Source organism: Perissodus microlepis, chromosome 11, assembly GCF_051167445.1.
Source record: "Perissodus microlepis isolate ML-2025 ecotype Zambia chromosome 11, ASM5116744v1, whole genome shotgun sequence".
Classification (NCBI taxonomy): Eukaryota; Metazoa; Chordata; class Actinopteri; order Cichliformes; family Cichlidae; genus Perissodus; species Perissodus microlepis.
The window spans coordinates 8842482-8864709 of record NC_140471.1 but is presented as its reverse complement, the minus strand read 5'-3'; the positions used below and the strand labels follow the sequence as shown (position 1 = coordinate 8864709).

At 43.2% G+C, this 22228-nt stretch overlaps 1 protein-coding gene across 4 annotated transcripts in view; it reads right to left on the bottom strand.

Moving 5' to 3' along the window:
- Positions 1 to 22228, bottom strand: part of hivep3b (HIVEP zinc finger 3b) — a 38778-nt gene that overhangs the window by 13967 nt on the left and 2583 nt on the right. Inside the window, exon 1 of one of the 4 annotated variants that reach the window (XM_084943016.1) lies at positions 13909 to 17600. The exons of 2 other annotated variants lie outside the window; for them this stretch is intronic. The gene's annotated coding sequence lies outside the window, so the exon portion shown is untranslated. Of the gene's footprint in view, positions 1 to 4233; positions 4727 to 13908; positions 17601 to 22228 lie in introns of those variants that run through there. One more of the 4 variants, XM_084943015.1, reaches the window with a different exon arrangement.

Here is a 22228-nt window from a genome sequence, read left to right as displayed (position 1 = left end):
ATTTCCCCACTTACTGCCAAGCCTGCACTCCATCTCAGCTCAAGACACGGGATTCTTGTACCAAAGCCAATCAAAACACACTGTGGGAATGGATTGGGTCAATCATAACATTATTGCTGAGCAGCCGTGCCCAACTGCTTACAGTCCCAGCACAGTCACGTCCAGAGTATCAGTCACCATCTAAGACGCTGATAGTACTTACAGCTCCCTGTGTCGGAATCTGCGCTTCAGTGCTCATTGAAGGAGAACACCACGTGTGTTCACTTCACAGCTGCAGACCTCTGCAACAGTGCAGACAGCATGCACCTAATGCGCCGCACAGATACCGACTGAAAGGGGGTGAAAATGTACCTATTTCCTATTATACATGCATATAAAGTACTAGGAAGGAGAGAGCTGAGGAATGAGGAAGAGAGAAAAGACTGAATCAGTGATCCAGTGGCTGAATAAACAGACCCTGCAGAAGACTGCGGCTTAAGGTGCAAGGGGTGGCAAGGCAGCAATGACAGTTCTTTATAACGAGCTACGCTTTTACTCTCTCCATATGTCTAGAAAAACACAGCACAGTCAGCCTTCATTAGAGCCAGTTTAAAGTGGAATAAAAAGAAAGTGAATCACTCGTCCTGGAAAAAAAGCTCGCCAGATTCTCAGCTCCATTTCCACGTTTCCACACATCTGCTAAGGGCCCATCATCTATCTGTACAGTGTGTGTTTCTCTAAGCAGACTAGTGCTTTGATTACAGCAGACTTTCACCATCAACACTCAGCAATTACACGACATAACAAACCAAAACAGCATTAAAATTCTCCATCTTCACTTTTCTGGCTTCCATATTCTCAGTTTTACGCGAGGACTTTGTCTAGGGTTCAGCAATAGCTTTTCTGTGTTAAGGCATGGGGACACATTACTCCCCAGGCCTAAATTAAGATGAGTTAGATTGTGAGGAAATGAAGAGTTGACAGACTGAAGGGTAAATACCGACACGCTTAAGAAAAGGAAAAATGTAGCCAGACAGACAGTTAAAAAGAAAGTGTGTAGAAGGACGATTCTGTGCACTGAGCATGAGAAAAGCAGACAAATAGCCTTCCTTAACCCTGCCGTAATAAATGTCTCTCTTCATGTAGTCGGCTATCAGGGTGTAATTTTAATGATCCCAAGCATAGCTGTTGATGCAGCCCTTAAACAGGGCAATTAGAAGGCTTTAAGGTTGGGAAGAGCACTGCTTACATTATTCATGGCAGTCTAGACTGCCAGGTTTGAATGGGGAAGCACACAGTTAAGGCCTTCCCAGGAAGACGAGGGAAAGGAATGCAAAAGTCTAGGCTACATTAAACCCTAACACACACACACACACACACACACACACACACACACACAGACGCACAGACTCTTCCGTTTACAGAGTACATACAGTGAACAGCACTACCCTCCTCACAGCAATACCTTATAATACTTAGTAGCCCCAAATCCACTCTGACAGATCTGACCGACCAATCAGCCGCAGCGCCCTGAGGTGACCTACCCCCGTCAACCGATCCTCCTGTAGTTTGATGAGGGGTTTTCCTTCCTCATGATCCTAATACATACACTAGTGTACTTAACAAAAAAAAAGATCACATTAAGACCTTGTATCATACTGATGAGGGTGAAGCAAGGTCGATCTTTCCTCTATTTCTAGACTGAGGTGCGAGCAGGAAGTTGCCAGCGCATCTGTCATACAGTGTTATATTCTTTTTATCGGTGATGTCAGATCAAACCCCACCCCTCGAAAAAAAAAAAAAAAAAAGATTTCATCTGTCCTGAACCATTGTAGCAGCCTTATGGTGCATTCAGAGATTTGTGGCGTGAACTAGTTTTTTATATCTGCTCCAAAAATGTGATAACCAACCAGCTCAAAAAGACGAGAGGGCAGAATGAGTGAGCAACGAGTGCAGAGTGTGTGCGTGCGTGTGTACATGCAAAAGGGGCTTTGTCAGCAGAAACAGACGTTACTGCAGGTACCCAAGGGAGCCCTGACACACGGAAGAGCTCACACTCCATCTCTTTCTCACACACACACACACACACACACACACACACACACACACACACACACACACACACACACACACACACACACACACACACACACACGTGCTGTCACACACCGTCACACCCTGTCTCCACTCATCATCTCTGCCCAGCAGTTATACTTCTAAAACTGTAAAACCCTCACCAGAAAATGCATGTACTTAGCTGTGGTTACACATTGCAGTTTTACCTTTTTTATCTATATATAAGTAAATGCTAAAATTCCAGAGAAAAACATTATTTCAGATAACTTGTCTTTCAAATAACGGTAAATATCTGCAAAATAATATGTTTGGCCTTTAATTACTTTTTTTTTCCTGCACTGGTTTTGATTAACATGTACAACAACGCAACTAACTTTCATTCTGACTTTCAGTATATCCGTCACTTAGCTCAATAACCACCCACAGGAGCTTTGTCAAAAGTTCAAACTTGACCCACGAGGAGGGTTTTGTGTTCCTTCGTCATATCCTCATCGAGACTCTGACGTATTCATGTAGCTGGTTATGACGGATAAGATTAATGTATAGGAATACTTTGCACTCTGATAACTAATAAACCTTTTTACGTGCTGTCTAAAAAAAAAATCTGCTGTCATACCCTTCAAACACACAAACACACAGATCTCACCCCATCCCATTCTTTCTTACTGGCAGCAGCCTGGTGCAGGTTCCCATGGAAACCAGCCTACTCTGAGCAATGGCAGATGGAGAGGGAGCTGGAGGTCTAAATTTATCTCCCAGCATCCTCTCTGACTACAGACGCACACTGGCAGCAGGAAGTGAGGAGAGGTACTGCTTGGCCTGTGCACGCACTGACAAGTTGGCATGACCCTTGACATCTAACTCCACCCCCCCAACCCAGACCCACCTCTTTTTAGTGACAGCTTGAACCAATAATTGATCATTTTCAGCATTCACAGACGTTTTACTGCATTCCTAAAATTGTAAGGTAACTGGAAAATGAGAAAAGTCCTAATACCCCTGCCATCATCGCCAAAAACTGTCGATCAAACTTGGACCCAAAATGCTACAATAGTCTGAACCGCAGAAACGTAGGCAGGAATAGTTTGATTTGATAGACAAGAGGGGGGAAAAAACCCACGGATGCTGAAAATCACACTCGCCAAGGGATATCAGCGCTGTCAGCCGCGTGGTAAGGAGAACGCTGTCTGACAAAACACCACATACCAGGGTCCTCACTCACTCACTCACTCACTCACTCACTCACTCTCTCTCGCTGAGCTCTTTGCGGGACGCGCTGGGATCGCCGTACCTCTGGGTGTAAAGAAGGATTTCGCAGGGCTTCAACAAGACTGGCAGTTCACAAACTGTCGCCGTGTTCATTTTGATTAAACACAAGCCAGCGAACTGCAGGTCAATACCGGTCTTTAAATCAAACAAGGGAGAGCTCAGCTGGGTAATGCACACCTCCGTGTTTGAATTACATCTCTGGCAGCACAAAATCTGCCGCTCTGCTCACAAAAATCAACCACAACAATTAACTGACTACAACTTGGGCTTAATTGCAGGCTGCCAGGTTTGCATTGTTTTATTTATGGCTGACACCTTCTCGGATTTAAATCATCTGTTTCTTTTGTAGCGACTTAGTTTGAATTATAACCCAGAATTTGACTCAGAAGTCTTCACCATTAATTGGCGACAACCTACACTTACATCCACTTTTCCACAAAACTTCCTCAGAGACTCGGATGGTGAGGGAGACTCTGACATTAACTAAATCTGTAAGTTGTATCGTAATGTCTGCATACTGTCATTTGCTTAGTTTCACATTAATGTCCTTTAACCACAGAAAAAGACTTATTGACAACTACTTGAATCCTTCAACTAAAAAAAAAAAATACTCTTCTGGTTATTGATTGCTCAAAAATAAGAAACTAAACTTTTAAATTTCAATAAAAAATATTTCAAACACAATAACCAACAATGTGACTCTTAATAACTAACTAGCCTGTTTACTGTGGCTAACAAGTACACTAAAGTAATGATGAGGGAAAGAGAAGGTGAAACGAGGAAGATTAAATGGATTAGATGGATCAAAATAAGAGAGGAAGGCTGGAAGAAAAGGATAGGGTGAGTGGGGTGCAAATAGAGAAAGAGAGAGAGCGTGAGAGGGAAAGAAACAGACAGAGTTTAGATTACCTGACAGAGCAGTCTGGTCTTCCCCCTTAGAGACGCTTCACAGGCACTGTGAGACAAGCTGGGAGAGCCAGAGAGTGAGAGCGGATATGACTGTTTGAGTGGGTGTATTGCAGTGAGAGACGGAGAGAGAGAGAGGGAGAGAGAGAGGCTTGGGGTGAAGCAAAAAAAAAGGAGAGATGGAGAAAGAGGGAGCGAGAAAGACACTAAATGAATGTTTCCACCGTACAAATGCAAAGGGAGGAGGAAAAGATGTGGCGAGAAGAAACTAAAGGCGACTCACACTCACAGAGCATCTGAAAAAAAAAAAAATCGCCTCATTGCAGTAACATCATTAATTGCCACATTTCTTAGTGCCAACAGAACCATCACAGTGAAACCAAAACCCTCCGGCTTACACGATCAGGACAGGATCGTCGGCTGCTGTTTCTTTAACTCGTCACATTGCGCGGCTGTGGCACACCGCGACAGACAGGATTACAAACAGGTCTTGCACGGGGTTTTCCCCTGCAACGCAGAACCCTGGAGGCGATTCCTTGCAATTATCGCCTCCTTATCTACAAACTTATCTTATTGTAGTGGCAACTGTGCCACAGCAGCAGCCTTCGTTCCTAAGTGACAAATCTTTTGCTGACATGGACGTGTCTCGTTTACGTAAACCTTCCAGTTCCAGCCAGAGTGCCACTGTGCCGCATCTGTAAATGAATTCCAGAGTGGCATCCATTCAAGCAAGCCCCCGCATTACGCAGAACTCGGGCTAGGCCTATCAGCAGTGCAACACGAGGGAGAGAGGGAGAGAGAAACAGAAAGAGAAAGAGAGAATTTAGAATGAACGGAGGTCCTGCTGTTCCACAGAGCTTTGCCTCACTGGCAGAGCACAGGAAGTGTGAGTCACACACTCTAAAATAAACACACTCGCACGGCGTCGAGCCGGCACACAGAACGAGCGGATGGCTGGCCCGCTGATCAGAAGGCAGGCAGAGAGAACATGGATCCATACAGGCCAGCAACACGTGCTGACCTGGTTGGGATTCACCGCCTGGAAAAAGATGATTGTCTCCAGCTCTAATTGCTCTCCATATTTCTTTTTATGCTTCTCTTTTCAACCTTCTCTGCCACACACCATCTTTTTATTCCCCTCTTCACGTTTTTTTTTGCTTACGTCACCTCTTCCACATGCACCACGGCTGGATTGTCCACATGTCTCCCCATTCTTCCTCCTCTGGTTCGTGTTTCCTCTCTTGTTTTATTTGGTCGCATTCAATAGCAGTTTTGTTCAGGACTTGGTGATTACCCCTGGCTCTGTGCGGCTGACTGCTGTAGGGGGACTGTGCTAGCCTGATGCTGGGCTACTCTCACAGGCTGCTGGCCGAGGCACTGTATTGTGTCTCCCTGAATGTGCTCATTGTCACCATTTACAGCACGCACCTTCTATACTGTACTTCCCTGTGAGGGACCTTCACCCATCCGTCATCCCTTTGTCCTCTGTTCCTAAGACTGAAGACTTCTGACGGGAAGGTGGGGATGTCGGGGGTGGAGGCTGACGCCCGGGAACAAAACTGCCACTATGGCAGTGATTGACAGGGAAGTCGCTTTACGCAGACCTAATGATTAGTGAGGCCAGGGAACGAGCAGCAGATAAACAGTCGGATTTGGAGCAAGAAAGAAAGCTAGGATGGCTTAAGGAGAACAGGAGAGATCATATTTTGAAAAGTGAATTAAAATGGGAAGTGCAGCAACTGTGAAGGTGGGACATAAAGCTTTCATTATGCTATAATAAATGGTAACTGTATACTACCCACTGGCCCAAAGCAAGCGAGACTTACAGTATGCAAAGCTGCGCTCATTTACAGTAAATGGAAACAAAGGCTCCCCTGTGGTACGGTCACACGAGGCAGCTTCATGTGTACTGCAGACACCTTCATATATAACATAATGCAGGGACAAGGAACACCTAAAATGCAAACATTGTGCTTTATAAGAAACACTGTGCCGTTTTGAATCGGCCGCAGACTATAATTTAGACCAAATGAGTGGTTTGCGCATTTACAGACAACCATACAGATGACATATTTTTGGACTTTCACCTCATAAACTGCAGACATAGGCAGTAAAGTGGGAAAACACGGTAGTATGTAGAGAGGGTTCTCTCTGTTCCATGGGCAGATTATTTCAGACTTGTGGTCTTCCAGTAAACTGAACCCCTCTGTCCATAAAGCTGTGGTATTATGATAGAAATAAGAGTCATTTAAAGAGGGAGCGTACCTAGTCTACAAAAGCTGCAGTGGCTCGGTGTTGATCTACCTGTTTCTTTATATTTGGAAGACAAAAAAAACAAAACAAAACAAAGAAGAAGAGTGTCTTTTGAGAACTAAACCACTAAATCTGGTCATTAATCAAAAAAATACACTCTGACTGTGTCACTGTTTCATGCTCAGCCTCCACTTCAGAATATAAACTTTGTATGACAAGTTTAATCACAGCAATATCTCTGACAGGCCACACGTCAGGTTATACTCCTGACTGTAGGACTCCAATAAACAGTGAGCACTGCTCAGCTGAGGTCAAATGGAGTCATTTTAAAAGGAAAAAGGATTGCTGGACAATCCCTTGGCTTAGTGTAAACATGCATCCATTCTCTGAACTGCTTATCCCACTAAGGTGGCAGGGGAGTTAAAGCCTTTCCCAGCTGATGATGGGCCAGGGGTTGGGTACCTCCTGGGCAACGAACACTGGCTCATTATAGAGCAGCACAGTCATTCAGGCTTACATCTACGCGTATGGCCGATTTAGAATCTTCAATTAACCTGTGTTAAATAATGTTATACATGCTTTGTGATGATAATCTGCTGCCTGCCCTGTTCACTGTTCTGACATTCAGGGCTGCATGCAGCGAAAGTAACCTGCATGCCATTAAGCTGGAGGGAAGCAAAGGAAACTGTACCTGGAGAAACTCCACATGCAAAGGCTCCAGCAGTTAATGTGATACCCAAAGTTTAAAATGCACCGTCCAACATCCATTTCTAAATGTCCATCCATCCATCTCAAACTAAGATGCTGATGCGATATTATTCGGATGTCGAGGACAGGTTGTAGGCACTTTCTGAAAACGTGAAATTGCTACATTTTAGCACATTTGGACCATAGTACTATTTTTCAGAAGATGCGCCAATCAAACAGTTTGCATCTACACTAAGAGTTCAGTTGGAGATTTGTGTGCCTTCCACCAGTGGCTGCTAATGTAGCCTGAAGCAGCAAAATAAATGTGTGGTTTAAATCAATAAATATCTGATCGATGAAAAATATCCATAAATCTAAAACAAACTGTCAGCATAACTATTTTGGACATGTTTTTCCCGAGGGTACCTGCTTGTTGGCATTCAACAGGATTAAGGAAATAAACTGTATTGACAGAAGTGCTGCTCCACCTATAGGAGCATGAAAGTCACGCCATGAAGCTCCCTGCACTCAGTTTCTGTTCTGATGTTAATGCCAGAGGAGCTCTGGAAGTCAGCAGTTACGGAGATGGCAAAGCATTTGTAACGTTAAGCACTCAGTGAACGCCGTTCTGTAATTTAATAGGATCTGTCACTTTGTAGCCGAGTTGCTGCAATTCCTAAATGATTCTCATTAAAAATATACCACAAATTTCACAAGCTGACTTGTTGCAACGATGGCAAAAGAACAACAAACGCTATATAAATATTGAGAACTCTTGCAGAAATAGCAACTACAGTCCAAAAAGATCTGTACTTAAGTTTTGATTATGTGAAGGCCTTTGACACCATCAGCCATAAACATTTGATCAAGTTATTATTAGCTTTGAACGATGATGGAAAAGACCTCAGAATTATGGAGAAGTTTTACTAGGAACAAAGTCCGGCAATCAGAAGCAACAATGAAATTGGAGAATTTGTCAACATCAGAAGAGGTGTACGGCAAGGGTGTGTGCTGTCACCTGACCTATTTTCTCTGTACAGTGAGTACATCATGTGCAAGATTGAATGAAGCCAGGAATTGTGGTCAGTGGTGCCTCATTAATAACCTGAGGTATGCAGACGACGCTGTAATCATTTCGACATCTAAAGAAAACTTGAAGAAAGCCAAATTTACAAATCCAAAGTATCAAAAAACCCCATTGATCTTATAATGAGCAGTTACAGAAAGGGACCCAAGCGGCCAGCTAATGGAGTTGAACATGCAAGTCTTTTGTTAATGCCGATCGATACATACCCTGAGCAGATGTGATATCCGACCCTGCAAAGCATTCATAGCCATTTTTTCCACTCAGCACCTCTGCATTTTATTTTTTAAATAAATAATCTAAATATTAAATAATATAATACTAAACCCCTTTCTTGCTGGCTATTCCTCTAACTTTTCTGAGAAACAAAAGAAGGTAAACTCCTTCAATATGTTAGTTCTCAACTTTAGCCACGCACAGCATACTCATGATCTTTTTCTTTACCACGCTGCTGTAGCATCATTAAGTGCCAGTGTCTATATATCTGACAAAGTAAGCTTTATATTGTGAGGACAGCTACCAGGAAATCGCGTCCGCATGGCTGCAGAGGGTAGTGATTATGGAAAGTAGCTTGGTGCTCATTGGTAAGTGTTACCATATATAGAGGCAATATATCATTTGCAATTTCTAGTGTAACGGCTAAACCCGGTTATTTTATATCCGCACAGTATTAGTAAAAGTCTTCTGAGATCATTTTGACTCACACTTCAAAGGCAAAAAGGGTCTTCTGACATGTAACAACTTCAAAGTGAGCAAACGCATTGCAGCTGAATGGGGAGTTACTGTAACAGAAGTGAAACAAACGGAAAAAAAGAAACAAAACCTGTCTTTGGACAACTCAGTGCCACACATCTGAATGCATAACTTGCAGCATGCAAATGACATAAAAGAGTGACAAAGCATTGTGGAGGGAGGGAGGGAGGGAGGGAGGGAGGGGTTAGCTTGAGCAGATAAATATAGAAAGAGGAACTGACATTTTCAAAAGCTGTCCTCCCTGCGCTCACAAGTTTCAGTGATGCGTAGATGTCAAGATCACAGTGCACAGTCTCCCACGCAGCCCACCGTACCCGCCGTTCACACTTGGCTGCTTTATATTTGCTCTCTTAGTCGTGGTGCGAACTGAAAAGTGTTGGCTTGAGGCAAACCTGCGATTAGATGAAGGTGTCCAGTTAATTGAAAGGAAAGGGGACAAAGATGCAGCTCTTGGTATTAAAGCCATGTGACGAGCACGTGAAAAGCATCCACCTTAATCTCTTGGCAGGTTACCTGTATAAAAAGGTTAGAAAGTTCTCAGATTACCCAACAATGAGGGGGGAAATATGCTATAGTCAAAGAGCACCCTGATTGCGTTTATAGATTCCCACATCAAGCGATTTTTTATCTTGTGACAGCGATCCCTTGGTGCGGTTACTTTTGTTTTTGCTGAATTGATCTATTTTTCTCGATGAAGTCACCCAAGTGGATTGCTCCCCAGCAATGGAAAAGCCGGTGCTAGTTCCTCTTTTTGCAGCTGCTGTACTGCATCCTGTGTGAAGCTGCAACAGGTACGACTTAGCGCTGGCTGCTTGGTGCGTGACCCGGCGTCAAGCTTTATCTGCACATCTAAGTAAGGGGTTATTTTGTTAATTCACGCCGCCATGCTGGAGCTGCTCGTGCTTTTACTGAGGCCTACACAAACACAGACACGGGGGAAGAGTCAACAGGTGGACGCTCACCCTGAGTGTGTTCAAACATGACAGTTGGCCTACAGAAAGTATCAACACAGCAAACTTCGGTCCCCACCTTCCTGTTGCTCGGTTGGCAGAAGGGCATTCTTCTGATCAGGGAGTTTACTCAAAGCTAGCCCAGGCCAAGTAATTGCTACCCACAGTGACAAACAACTCCATTCAGACTAAGTGTCGGTTTACAGTTTACTCTCCCTCCTCCACTGCGGGGCCCTGCTGACCATTCTGCTTGGTGCCACACTGCATTAGTGGCCTGTCAACAGAGCCTCTCCTGACGCATCAACGCCCCGTCAGCCTCCAGACCCGATGCGCTTATATACAAACACCATGTGCCATAACTCGTCTGTTTGTGTGTTTATTTCTCTGAAAGTGGAGGTGTGTGTTATGGAGAGAGAAGGAAAGAGTGCGAGACGCAGAATAACAAGACAGAGAAGAACAGAATGTGCAAATGCGTAGGAGAAAGGCAGGGACAGAGAGAGAGAGAGAAGGCTCTCGCATGTGGTCATTTCATGTTTTCGTAAAGTGCCTACAACCTGTCCTCAATGATCTATTTGCCATCTGAGACCAACTTTAAAAGGCTGTCAAATGCATTTACAATATTCAGCCTCTGTGTCTTGAGACCAATGCCCCCGGTCTGAATGAAACAGTTAGTCAATCACGCACGGAAATCGAGACAAAAAGTCAAACTGCACGTTTTCTGTGTGGAGTCATGAACATGTACAGATGCAGAAAAGTGTTATAAGTTTTTACTTTTCCCTTAAGTAATTATGAATGACAGTGATGAGATTTTTAATTTTCCCAGCTCCGTGAGCATTAACGCTGTCAGCATTGCACCCCATCCTCAACATCTGAGATCAAATGCCACAAACCACCTTTCCAAAACCTGGAAACTGAATGATGCCCACAAACATCCATCAGTCCATTCAGCTTCAGCGTATCCAATTTAAGGTCCGAGGGAGGGTACAGTTATTATATGGCGAGACCTTGGGACAGGTTGCCAATCGGCCGCACTCCTTGCACACTAACAAGGTGAAAAACAATTGTCACAATGAATAAATACAGAAATATTTGACCACCGTTTCACTGAAAGTAAAGAAATGTATTCAGATTGTATTTAAACCAAACCAGAGCATCAAATAAAGCATCTACCTGCCCTGATATGTTTTTATCTCACTATACTGTAAGTTTTCAACTGCAAAGCTTGTCGTTTTTGCTTGATGAAATCATATCCAGTCTGATAACACAAGACAGATGGAATATGGATATACTGAAGGTTTAATGAGAACAAACGTGCATAATCATCACGCGTTCATCTCGTCTTTCCAGCTGAAAACCCTAGAGAGCTAAAGAAACATAGCTTCACTGTACTGTAAACACGTGGTAGGAAGAATTAAGATGTCAAGATGAGTGTGTCAACACTTGCACGCTGCTTAGAAACAAAGTGCCAGCAATGAGCAAACACTTGCACTTGTCTCTCATTCCAATACCAAAACCCGAGTGCTACTTTACGGAGGTAATTTGCTATTAACAAGTGTGTGAGAGATCCAGAATTTATGTGTGATGCCTTTGTTTACGCTTTAAATGAACCAAGGGTGTAGATTTGGCATGGACGGAAGGGACATGTCCCCACCAATAATTTGATCTCTTCGAGTAAAGAAAATCAAACCCGATAGCAAGAAGAAGAAAAAAAAGATCTGTCAACGTCTCATTCACCCAGCGGTGCAGAAAGCGTTAAATTACGTTCTCTACTGGAGTCCTAACTCATGTGACAAATATGGCCAATGTGATTGGCTGTGCCTCTCAGGGAGCTCTGTTTAGTTTTAGCAGCGGCAAACCTGCACTGCAAGGAGGAGAGGAGGATGGTAGCAAAAAGGAAGAACTTGGATATAAGAAAGCGTTTTTCAAAGAAACCTGTAAGTCACTTAAAGTCAAGTTCACTCATAAAATGTGTCCGTCACAATAATGTTACAGGCTATGCTAGGCTTTGGCCCACATCAGTCTAAAATTGTATGTAACCACGAATAACGTTTTTTGGAAACTAACTGCACAACAGGCAGCACTATTAGTTCTCTCAGTGTCAGAGTAGCATTTCTAATTTTGATTGAAACTGTCAGAGAAAACGGCAGCTTTGAGCAGCCAGGATATTAGTTTACAGAGGCTGTTAAAATTATATGTCTAACGTTAAAATGTTGGAGACACAATAATTTCATCCTAATGGTACTGACATATTCATAGGGTTAATTGTTGAGACAAAATATGATGAGGTAGTCGTGATTTTGCAAATATTCCACCTTGTAGTGCAGTTTGCACAAATTGTGTTTAAAATGCACTCACCCTACATTGCTGATGAGTCAAGATCTGCACAAATTGACAGAAACACTGAAGCAGCTACACATTTTATTCTTATTGTCATGTATGTCCTATTTGTCAGGTGACAGAAGAACCAACATAAAGCTCAGAGAGCAATGGTGATACAAGATCACAGGTGAAGTTGATGATTTTGTGGTAATCTTAGATGAGTAGTTTTATGGACAAAAGCCACCAGGTCATTCAGTGTTCCCTTAGTGCTATAAGAGATGTTGGTGTACTATAACTGAACTAATGTTGTTAAGTCCTTAAAGTCATATTCTTTTATTGTCTTAACTGTATTTGAAGCTATTTTTATTTTTGTATGATACCTGATTTATATGGAATATGGCTGAAGTAAACTAAAGTCTAAAGTACTTAGTCAGTCATTTGTTTAATAGTAATTTAACATTATATAATTCACATATAAAATTGTATTTTAAATGGTTTAAAAGCATGTAGAATAGCATATGTATGCAAGTATATTTCTGCTTTTATCAAGAAGCAAAGACAAAAAGGAAAAAAAAGAAACAGGGCAGCGTTCGGTGGTTGAATCATCTGTCCCCACCAATGCCTAAACCAAATCTACGCCCTTTAGATGAACCATGGCAAAAACTCCTGCAAACCAAATGCCCCAGACAGACAGAAATGTGTCACTGGCTACACTCACTCACGCTGGGATGTACAGTCTAGTTTGGCCGTTTGGGTTGGCCGCACATGGTAACGCTGCCGTATCACTACAAAGACACGCTGCTTCTGAGTGTGAAGTGTCATATTGTGCGTTTACGGTATGTGACACACGCGCTGTAGATGAGCATTATTCTCTCTCCTGACCACCCAAACTAGAGGTAATTGAGCCCAAAGGTCATGTGACCCGCTTTAGGGGTATTAACTGTGCATTCCCCCATTTGTTATCGGCCCGTAAAGATCTACTCTAAGGGAAACCTGACTCCAAAAGCCAACTCGCCACCTCTTCTCCCTCCTCTCCCTCCATCCCTCCCGTCTCCAGAGTTGCATCCTTCTGCCTGCGAGCCTGATCATTTGAATACAAAGCAGAGAAACAAAGGTGTCCTTAAAATAGAGATGCTGTCTGCAGTGTGCTTTCAAAGAACCACACTGCAGAGAGAGCGAGAAAATAGAGAGAGGATGAGAGGGGGGAAAAGGGAAAGAACAAGAAGGAGAGAAAGACAGCAAAAACAACAGGCATATGGTGAGCAAATGAGACACTGTATTGATGTAGGATAGGTGGACAGACACATTGATTTCCTGCTAGTTCTTCTCTGGTTATGTACGGCTGATTTGTCATCCAATCCAGGTTGAAGCACGGTCTCTGAACTTGCCCTAAGCCGGGCTTCACAGGCTTCTCTGTCTCAGTATACACACAGCGGATCATTATGTTACCGCTCAGAATGTTTTCTGTGAGAATCGAGCATGATAGAGTGCATGACGAAGCAAAAGTATCAATTCTATCACCAATTAATTAAATGCTATCGTAACAAATAATCTTACTGCAGTTTAACACAGGCACAACAACACCTGAAAACAACACCTTGACAATGCAAGTCACAAAACTCAGACTCTTACATCTTTTAAATGTGGTACTCCGGTTCCACTGGAGAATTTGGAAGAAACTAGCTGCCTGGCACCATTTGCTTTGCGTACCGTCCACCTTTTAAATAAGTACATAGATACTTAGCGGCATGAACACAGAGGCTTTTCCAACCCTGCAGATTAAATCAAAGTGTTTAGGGACAAAGTCCTATAAATAGCAACCAATCAGAGATCCCCTTGGAGTTTCACAGACCAGGTGAAGGAGCAAAGCTCTGTGCAGCATAAACTGTAGAGACAGCAGTGAGAAATGAAGCAAATAAGGTGGTTAAAATCATCACTGGATGATGGGGAAATCCTGCACGCTCAACAATAATTGGATGGCAGGCTAACTGAGAGGTGAAGCTCAGCGTGATAAGCTGACAGGTGTCTTCCAGACTAAACATGTGGTTAAAGCGGTTTCAGGGAACATGATACCACGTTCATATCTAACCATTGAACATGAGGCTACAGCTTAAAGCCAATCACCTTAAAAGGGTACAAAGGTCGGATGGGCTGTTTCAGTTTCAGCACCTCTCACAAAGCTCATAAGGCATCTCCTTAAAACAGTGATTTGTTTAACCTGTTTAAAAATCAGGCAGGTTTTTATTACTGGACAGAGCTGTGACTGACTGTGTGTCTAAAGCATTTTACCATAACAAACGACTCCGACTTTAAATATCCACTGAAGGCTCATAAGTGTGTTTCCAAACTGCTGAACTGCTCTTCTAAGGAAAAGAAAACCTCTAACTGGACGGCTTCCATGTAACAAGCTTACATGCTAAGCTTTTATATCATAGTTGGACAGGAGGAGATGCCTTTTCATGCACGCTGGACAGATTGTCTGATTTAATTTTCCCCATTCCAATTCACACTGCTGGACCCAGAGAGCACTTTTAGATGAACCTCTTAGAAAACTCAACAAACTCTAAATTTACAAAACAAATCTGTGCCCTTGATTTGAGGAGGAGCTATTTTTGATATTAGATTTAGATCAACTTTTTTTTTAGTCAGCAGCCTTGAAGGTTTACTGCATGGTGTGAAGGTTACTCTTCTAGCTGAATAAAGTATTTACGTATAACGCAGTAAGGCGGTGTTTGCCAGAGTGTCAATATTGTGAGGTAGGAGAACATGGAACAAAGATTAAAAGATACAGACTTGATTTCCTGTCTTCTTTTCAGTCTGTAACACAGACAAGTGCAAGTGTTTGCATTCACACTACAAGCTAAACAATCAATAAGTCACTAAATTCTGTTCATTTTCTAGAAAGCTGAAAAATAAGGGAAACCCTGATGAAGACCATGTTTGATTCATTGGTTTTTATGGTCAGCTTCTACAGATCCAGTCTAGTTTCAACTAAAAGAAAGCACATAAATTGAGAACAGCACCAGAGTTAAATTAAATTAAATTAAATGCATTTTTAAAACAAATCAGTTCAACCAAAATAAGGTTTATTTTGGTTGAACTGGACCCGAGTGTCTAATGTCATCGTGAAAAGAGTAAAAGATGAAAACGGGCCGTGTACTCCTGTAACAGATAGACAGAGTTTTCTAAAAGTACGGAAACTTGTTTAGAGACCATGTAAAAAGCTGATGAGCAAGTCATAAGTCTGAACCCACAAAATTCAAACAAATGGCAAGATGTGCCCTCCAGTGAGCCGCTAAACTGAGAGTGAAAATCTAATCTAAAGACAGAAAATCGAATCTCAGATAGGATAACTTTCATTACTGTAGCAGTCTGACTCAAAAAAAAAAAAATCGACTGTGCATACTGTCGAAGTAAAACAGTTTCTCTGCAAAAACGGCAAAATCAAGGAGGCTCTGATTGAGAAGATGGAGCGAAAGACAAGTGGACGAGTGACAACTGATTGAAAGTCAGTGAGAACACTTCCTGTACCAATACCATAAACATAAACTGATAGATTAAAAAAATGAAAGTCAGACATGTTTGCAGACCCGCTGCATTTTACAACCTTTGGCTTTAAAATGATAACGTCGCTATTTGGGCGCGTTTCGATGACACACAGTCAGCAGGCCTTGGCAAATGAGAGGCAGAATACAATGCAGCACACTATTCACCATGAAAAACTGCACTGGGGATAATCTGATAACACTGTAGTTACACAGAAAAGCAATAAACTGTGCATTACATAGAAAGAAAGAAGAAAAAGTTGAGGAGAAGAAAAAAACGTTTTCAACTTCTTGATGAAAACAGCAGTTAACCTATGACACGTGTTTCGCCATGCTCACCGTGAACAATAGTTACAACTGTAACCAGTGAAAGGGAGTTTCTATCCTTGCAACACTCACAGCTCGCACTCATAAGACAGTGCACGCCATGCAACTAACCATCGAATCCTGCAGAGCAATTTCAGTCCGGGTTTACAATCTCAGTGGAGAATGCAGTTCTCCATTCTACACCCTCCAGCCCCCGTCCTCTCCCAAACCCTCACTAGGGTTTCTCCTGATCTCCTTCTTCTGTGTTATTTAGGCACTCCCACAGTAATAGACACTCTACTTAGGGGGCTGCGAGTGGGAATCCAGCCCCTGCCACTCCAGCTTGTGAATATCAGCTTCTCAGATTTGCTGTGAGCATCCACTAAAACCTGGAGGCTGTTGAGCGAGTGCGAAACAGAGACTGGGCCTGGCGAAACAAAGAGAAAAGGACTCTCCCTCTGTCTTTTACTTCAACGCATGCTTCCAGCCATGCATCTCAAGCGCTCTCTGTGGAAGCTGGTGTCAGACTGAAATATGGCATGAATCCAACTGAGCCAGAGGACCCCTGTGACGGTGTAAGACTGCTTTAATGACCCAACTTTTCCTTTAACTCTGGCCTCTTTCCTGGCTGGGAAACCTGTCATTAAGCTGACATAGAAGGCACGGGGAGGAGGAGGTGGGGGTCCTCAGAGGAAAAGGGCACTACCATTAAGCATATTAGAGTTGCAGAATGTTGATGAGAAAAAAACAAAACAGCGTTTGCAGTGACTAAGCTGGGGCTGCTCCCTAGCACTGTGCTGACGGAGCAAAGCTGGGAGAAAAAACAGGGAGGAGGTGGGGGACTACCTGGGTGCAAACATTGGGACTGCTGACTGTTTGAGGTTGTTGAGGACAGCAGGATTACATAATAAAAACCACTGTAACATCTCAGACTTAGGAAGAGCTTCCTACAGCAATCTCTGTCTTGTCCCTCCAAAAATAAACGCTCTCATGTCTCCCGCAGTCGTCTGCTTTTGTTATGGTGGCAAATCCTTAATTATGACTTGACTTATAACACCCAGTTAATTTAATTTCACCGCTGCGTGCCGCTAGCTGAATAGTACTGCAAATCCTTTAAAAGGGGCGAATAAGGAATGGATGGATAGATTTATTTTGCAGGATTTTCAGCCTCCACAGTTTGCCCTGTGTTTTGGGAGGGGTCTCCTCCCAACTTTACCCACATCTCATTCATCTTAGCTCCCGGGAAAGCCAAGACTTTTAGCATCCAGTTGTGGATAAACATCCACATGCTTTTTTTTTTCCATTTTCTATCATCTGTTTATTTTCCCAATTACACTGGGTGAGTCTGTGTCAGCAGCTCTGGGGTTTTGCACTGGCAGGAGGCGGAGAGAGGGAAGGGAGTATCCTCTCCCAGGGTGAGGAAGTTTCTAGAGGAAGCATGGTACAGAAAGTTGTGTGTGTGTGTGTGTGTGTGTGTGTGTGTGTGTGTGTGTGTGTGTGTGTGTGTGTGTGTGTGTGTGTGTGTGTGTGTGTGTGTCAAATACCTCGTGGTCATTATGATAAGTGCAGAAAGAAATATATTTACAATTGTGTAACAAAAAAAGAGCCAAAATATAAAAGACACAGTTTTCTTCCTTGTTTCCACACATCCCCTAATAATGGGGCTCGTGCTTTGCCTGCTGATCCACTCAGATTGTGTCACAAATGTGTCATGAGATTACTTCACTAAAGCCACGGCGTGTTGTGGACATCCTTCACATACTTGCAGGCCTTCTGGTTAATTCTGAGGCTGACGGATAAACTCGTCTCAGTAAGGATTTATGAGGCTTTTCACACAGACAACTAAAAAAAGCAAACGTGGTTTTGAGACCTGAAATTTAAAATTTAAACTTAAAAAAACAAACAAACAAACAAACAAGAAACTAAAACATTATTTCAGGCTAAGAAGACAAACAGATTTCTGTCACAGCCCAAGGTGCATCCGTCTGCTTCTAAAATGAGGCAACAAAATGCAAGCAGTTAGACAATCAGAGTGTCAGAAAGCCCACTGTTTAGCTCCCTCTTCATTTAGAGGCCAAGACAGAAAGTGAAGCACACCTATAATAACGCTAATTCCTCAATAAACAGGAAAACATGGGCCTGTGGACTGGTGGAATTTTACAATGACAGCCAGGGTGATAATTTTTCTGTTTGCCTGTGAAAAACACGGGTTTGTTGATCACATGGAGCTATTTTAAAAGCTTAACTCGACTTAGATTGACTATTAAAAACAGTGACTCAAAGCTGTGCTACAAAAACAAGTTTTGTTTTTACATTTTTCTGGATTTATTTCATTTAAAGCCTGAGAAAAAACGACATCAGATTAGGGAGACTGCCACAAGTTGGTGAATTATCCAAGTGAAAAAAAAAGTTCCTCTGAATCAGTTCCTGGACATATTTAACAAAATAACCTGTAATCTTTGCAAATTTTAGACCTTGCCTAAATAAATCAAACCTGTTCGACAAAATCAAACCAGGAAGATTTCCCACCCCCCGTATCTCCTGCAATTATTGCAAGCAAGGAAAGACCTTTTGCTTTGGAACGGCACCAATGTAGCGTGAAGAGATACATCTGACAGTGTTAGACTGAAATATGACTTTGATTTTATTGAAGTACAGCAGTCGCTCTGTCTTCTGTCTAGGCCAAGCTAGGAAAGTTATCTGTAGGAATGCTCATGCAAATATTGACCTTCAATTAGGTGAAACAGACACCCTCGCTTAGGGGCTGCAATATGGAGACATCAGCAAAAACATTGCACAGGCAAACACGTACAGAATATATCTAAGTGTGCAGAGTGTATGTAAACACATCGTGTGTCAATACGCCTCCTTTTAATGCCAGTGTACTGACAACTGCAAAATCTGAAGACTTATAAAGGTAGTTTTAACCTCAAACAGGATGTCAACAAAGCATCTGCAGCATCACAAAACCACAAAAAACACGAGCTATTTGGTGCTAACACAGAACAAACACAGACCAAAATGTGGGGAGTTTCATGACCTTTAAAGTATAAAGACAGAATGGCCTTCCCAACTGACACCAGTTGACCACACTCTTGCATAATTAACAGCATATAAAGTGAGGTGTTCTTTGCATGACCTTACCTGACAACGTGAGGGCATAGCTTGCCTAGAAAGACTGTGAGAAACAGCAAATACATGCACGTGTGCAGCCCACAGCCCACATGTGCAAACGCATTTTTCGGTTTAATTATATTTTTAATACAGCATCGTATTCACCGGTTCGACCGATATATTGGATCACACTGCAGGGCATGGCAAATATATGTAAAGAAATAAATAAATAAGGGCATGCCCCGGAGTTCCCCGTAAGCCAACACAGCTCACATCATGTAAGGCACAGCAAGTAAGAAAGAACGGCGCACTCTCCCTCCCTCCCCACTTCAGTGACAGTGACATGGCTGGGGAGGATTGTGCTGGAGCATCGCATGCTGTCTTGATTTGCTCGGCAGATCCACGGCAGGGTTGGAAGGATTCTCCCCTCCCAAAGCCCTCTTACCCTCCTGCGGAGCAGAAATCCCCTCCAATCCTCACTTACTGCTCCTGCAGGAGTGCCTTACTCACTGAGACAAAGGACTCCATTAGAGGAGAGGAGAGAAATCAGCTCTTAAGAGAGGAGGGAAAGCTAGTATGAGGACATGCACACACACACATATAAATATATATATATAACTATATAAGTGTTCAGCACTGTGTCTGCATCGCCTGCATAGTTTACACACTCTCATGGGACTGATATAAGATGAAACAGATTGAGAGCCTGCATCTGAGGACGCAGCAAAAGGTTTCAGAGAAGTTAAAGCAGAGGTAAACACTAGTTATCTTTGCAGGTGTCAGTTAATGAACACAGATCAGAGCGGTGAACAGGCATCATCTGGAGATTGCAATCTGTGCAGATGCGTTGCACGCTGAGGGGTGTGGTCAGAGCGGTGTCTTGGGAGTCGGCGAGTGAAAGCGAGAGATTTGGAGAGTGGTGGAGATATCTGGTAGTGAAATATAATAACTTGCCTGCACCATCGATCAATACGCACACTGGGTGCGTTCTCTTTCTTTCAAGCCAACAGATGCAAAAAAAAAAAAACCAAACTGGAGGATTATATGCCTGACCTCCAAAAAGTGCGATTTAATTCTTTCACATAACTGCTAACTCTAAAGCTGAAACTTTATCGTGCGTGTTATCACTTTTGCTTTTGTGTTTTTTCAAGCACTGATCAGCCTCACCCCCAGTATTACACAAAGCTCAGCAGTGATATCCTGGCGGAGCCCCCTTTCAGACATACCTGTGGTGTGGAGCACAGAGGCTTACAATCATACTATAACAATAAGTATTGCAAAATGCCGGCCGCTGCAGACAGCGAACCCCGTGCACAAAAATGCCCTCCGTGTTGATATAAGGAGAAAACACACAGATTGTTGCATATCCTAAAGACGACAACAGAAAATACAAATCTGGTGATAATGGCAATTTATTGGGTCTCGAGAAAAGTTGGGAGTTAGGATGTAATCAACTTGTCGCCTATTTTCGAAGAAGGATTGTCATTACGTGCAGCAAACCTCTCGACATTCCACTTGGCTACCAATGGTGCTCGAGTGGGTAATGATTAACGCTTACGGAGGGAGTGTTCGAGCGAGTAACCACTTTGTTGCGCTTTCTCTTCCTGCAAGAACCTTCGCTGCCTGCACGGACATCACCGTCCAAGATTATCATTGTATAACCTGGACGAGCACACGTGGGAGCGGGCCAGGTGGCTGCGCTAACACACATACGGCACAGACTCTGGTCCCTGCCTGGCAAACACAAAGAAACTCTATCTCCATTTGAAGGGGCCAGCCAATACACAGGCCCGGGTAGGAGGCTGAGTGGAGGCCAGACACTGATAAACAACTGTAACCCCAGCAAACAAACACACACACTGACCTAAATGACACCAAAGCAGAGTCATGCACTACACAGAAGGCCACAAGGCTAGATAAGTGAAGAAAATGCTTTTTAATATTCAGAATGCATTACAGTGTTACTGAATGCCTGCAAAAGGATTATTGGGCTACTGGGGCATTTGTGAAGTTGCCAGATTGGCACTCCTGGCCTCCATTTTACTCGGTGCGCATTCGTGCAATTTGTGTATCCAAGACTTGTTCCTGGTTTACTGTTTACTGCCTCTGAGCACTACAGTGCATCTATTCTTCTCCGATGCCTCGGAGGAACAGGATTAGTGACCAGCCACAGAGAGATGAAAGATGTGCCCTCTTACCACACATCTTCAACATGTGTTCTTTTTTTCCCATGAAGATCCCAATAAAACCCCTCAACATCCTCTCGAAGAAAACAAGACTTAAACCTGCTCGCACACACCAACAGCACCAGAGCCAACGCTCGGTTTGAATTTTTGTAGAAAGGTGCGACGCCGTCCGTGAAACATTTCGCGTTAAAGGTTCAGTCTAAACTGCCAAGCTCGCTTTGAAAAAACCACACATGCTCCCCGACCTTCCTGCTCCGGTGCTACAGTGCTTATCAGACCTTGCTGTCTGCAGGGGATGCATCTGAAGGTCTGAGCAGGAACTCGACAAGACCCCTCGCTGCCAATGGCATTTCATACAGTAAATCAACACGTTGCCACCTGCAAGGTTGAGTGAGAGTGCGAGAGCTGGAGAGGGTATGCCAGGTGACTGTGGGTGCACGTGAAAGTAGGGATATGGGGTATAAGCTGTTATTAATTGACCAGAACTGGCCCGTTTTCTCAAGTGGTACTTGTGCCAGTGGGAGAGATACCAAGACATAGAGCAGAGTCGAAGTTCTTTAGTAATCACTGTTACTCCTGACACTTATATTTGCTCTTATTGTGCCTGATCAAACTTATTGCTCAAGTCTTCAGCTACGACACTGAATATTTTTTATATAGTGAACTGGCATTGCTAATCCGTTGACTTGTGTGTATATATACACACACACATACGCACACACACACACACACACACACACACACACACACACACACACACATATATATATATAAAAACAGGTTCTGCAAGACCTTCGTTTC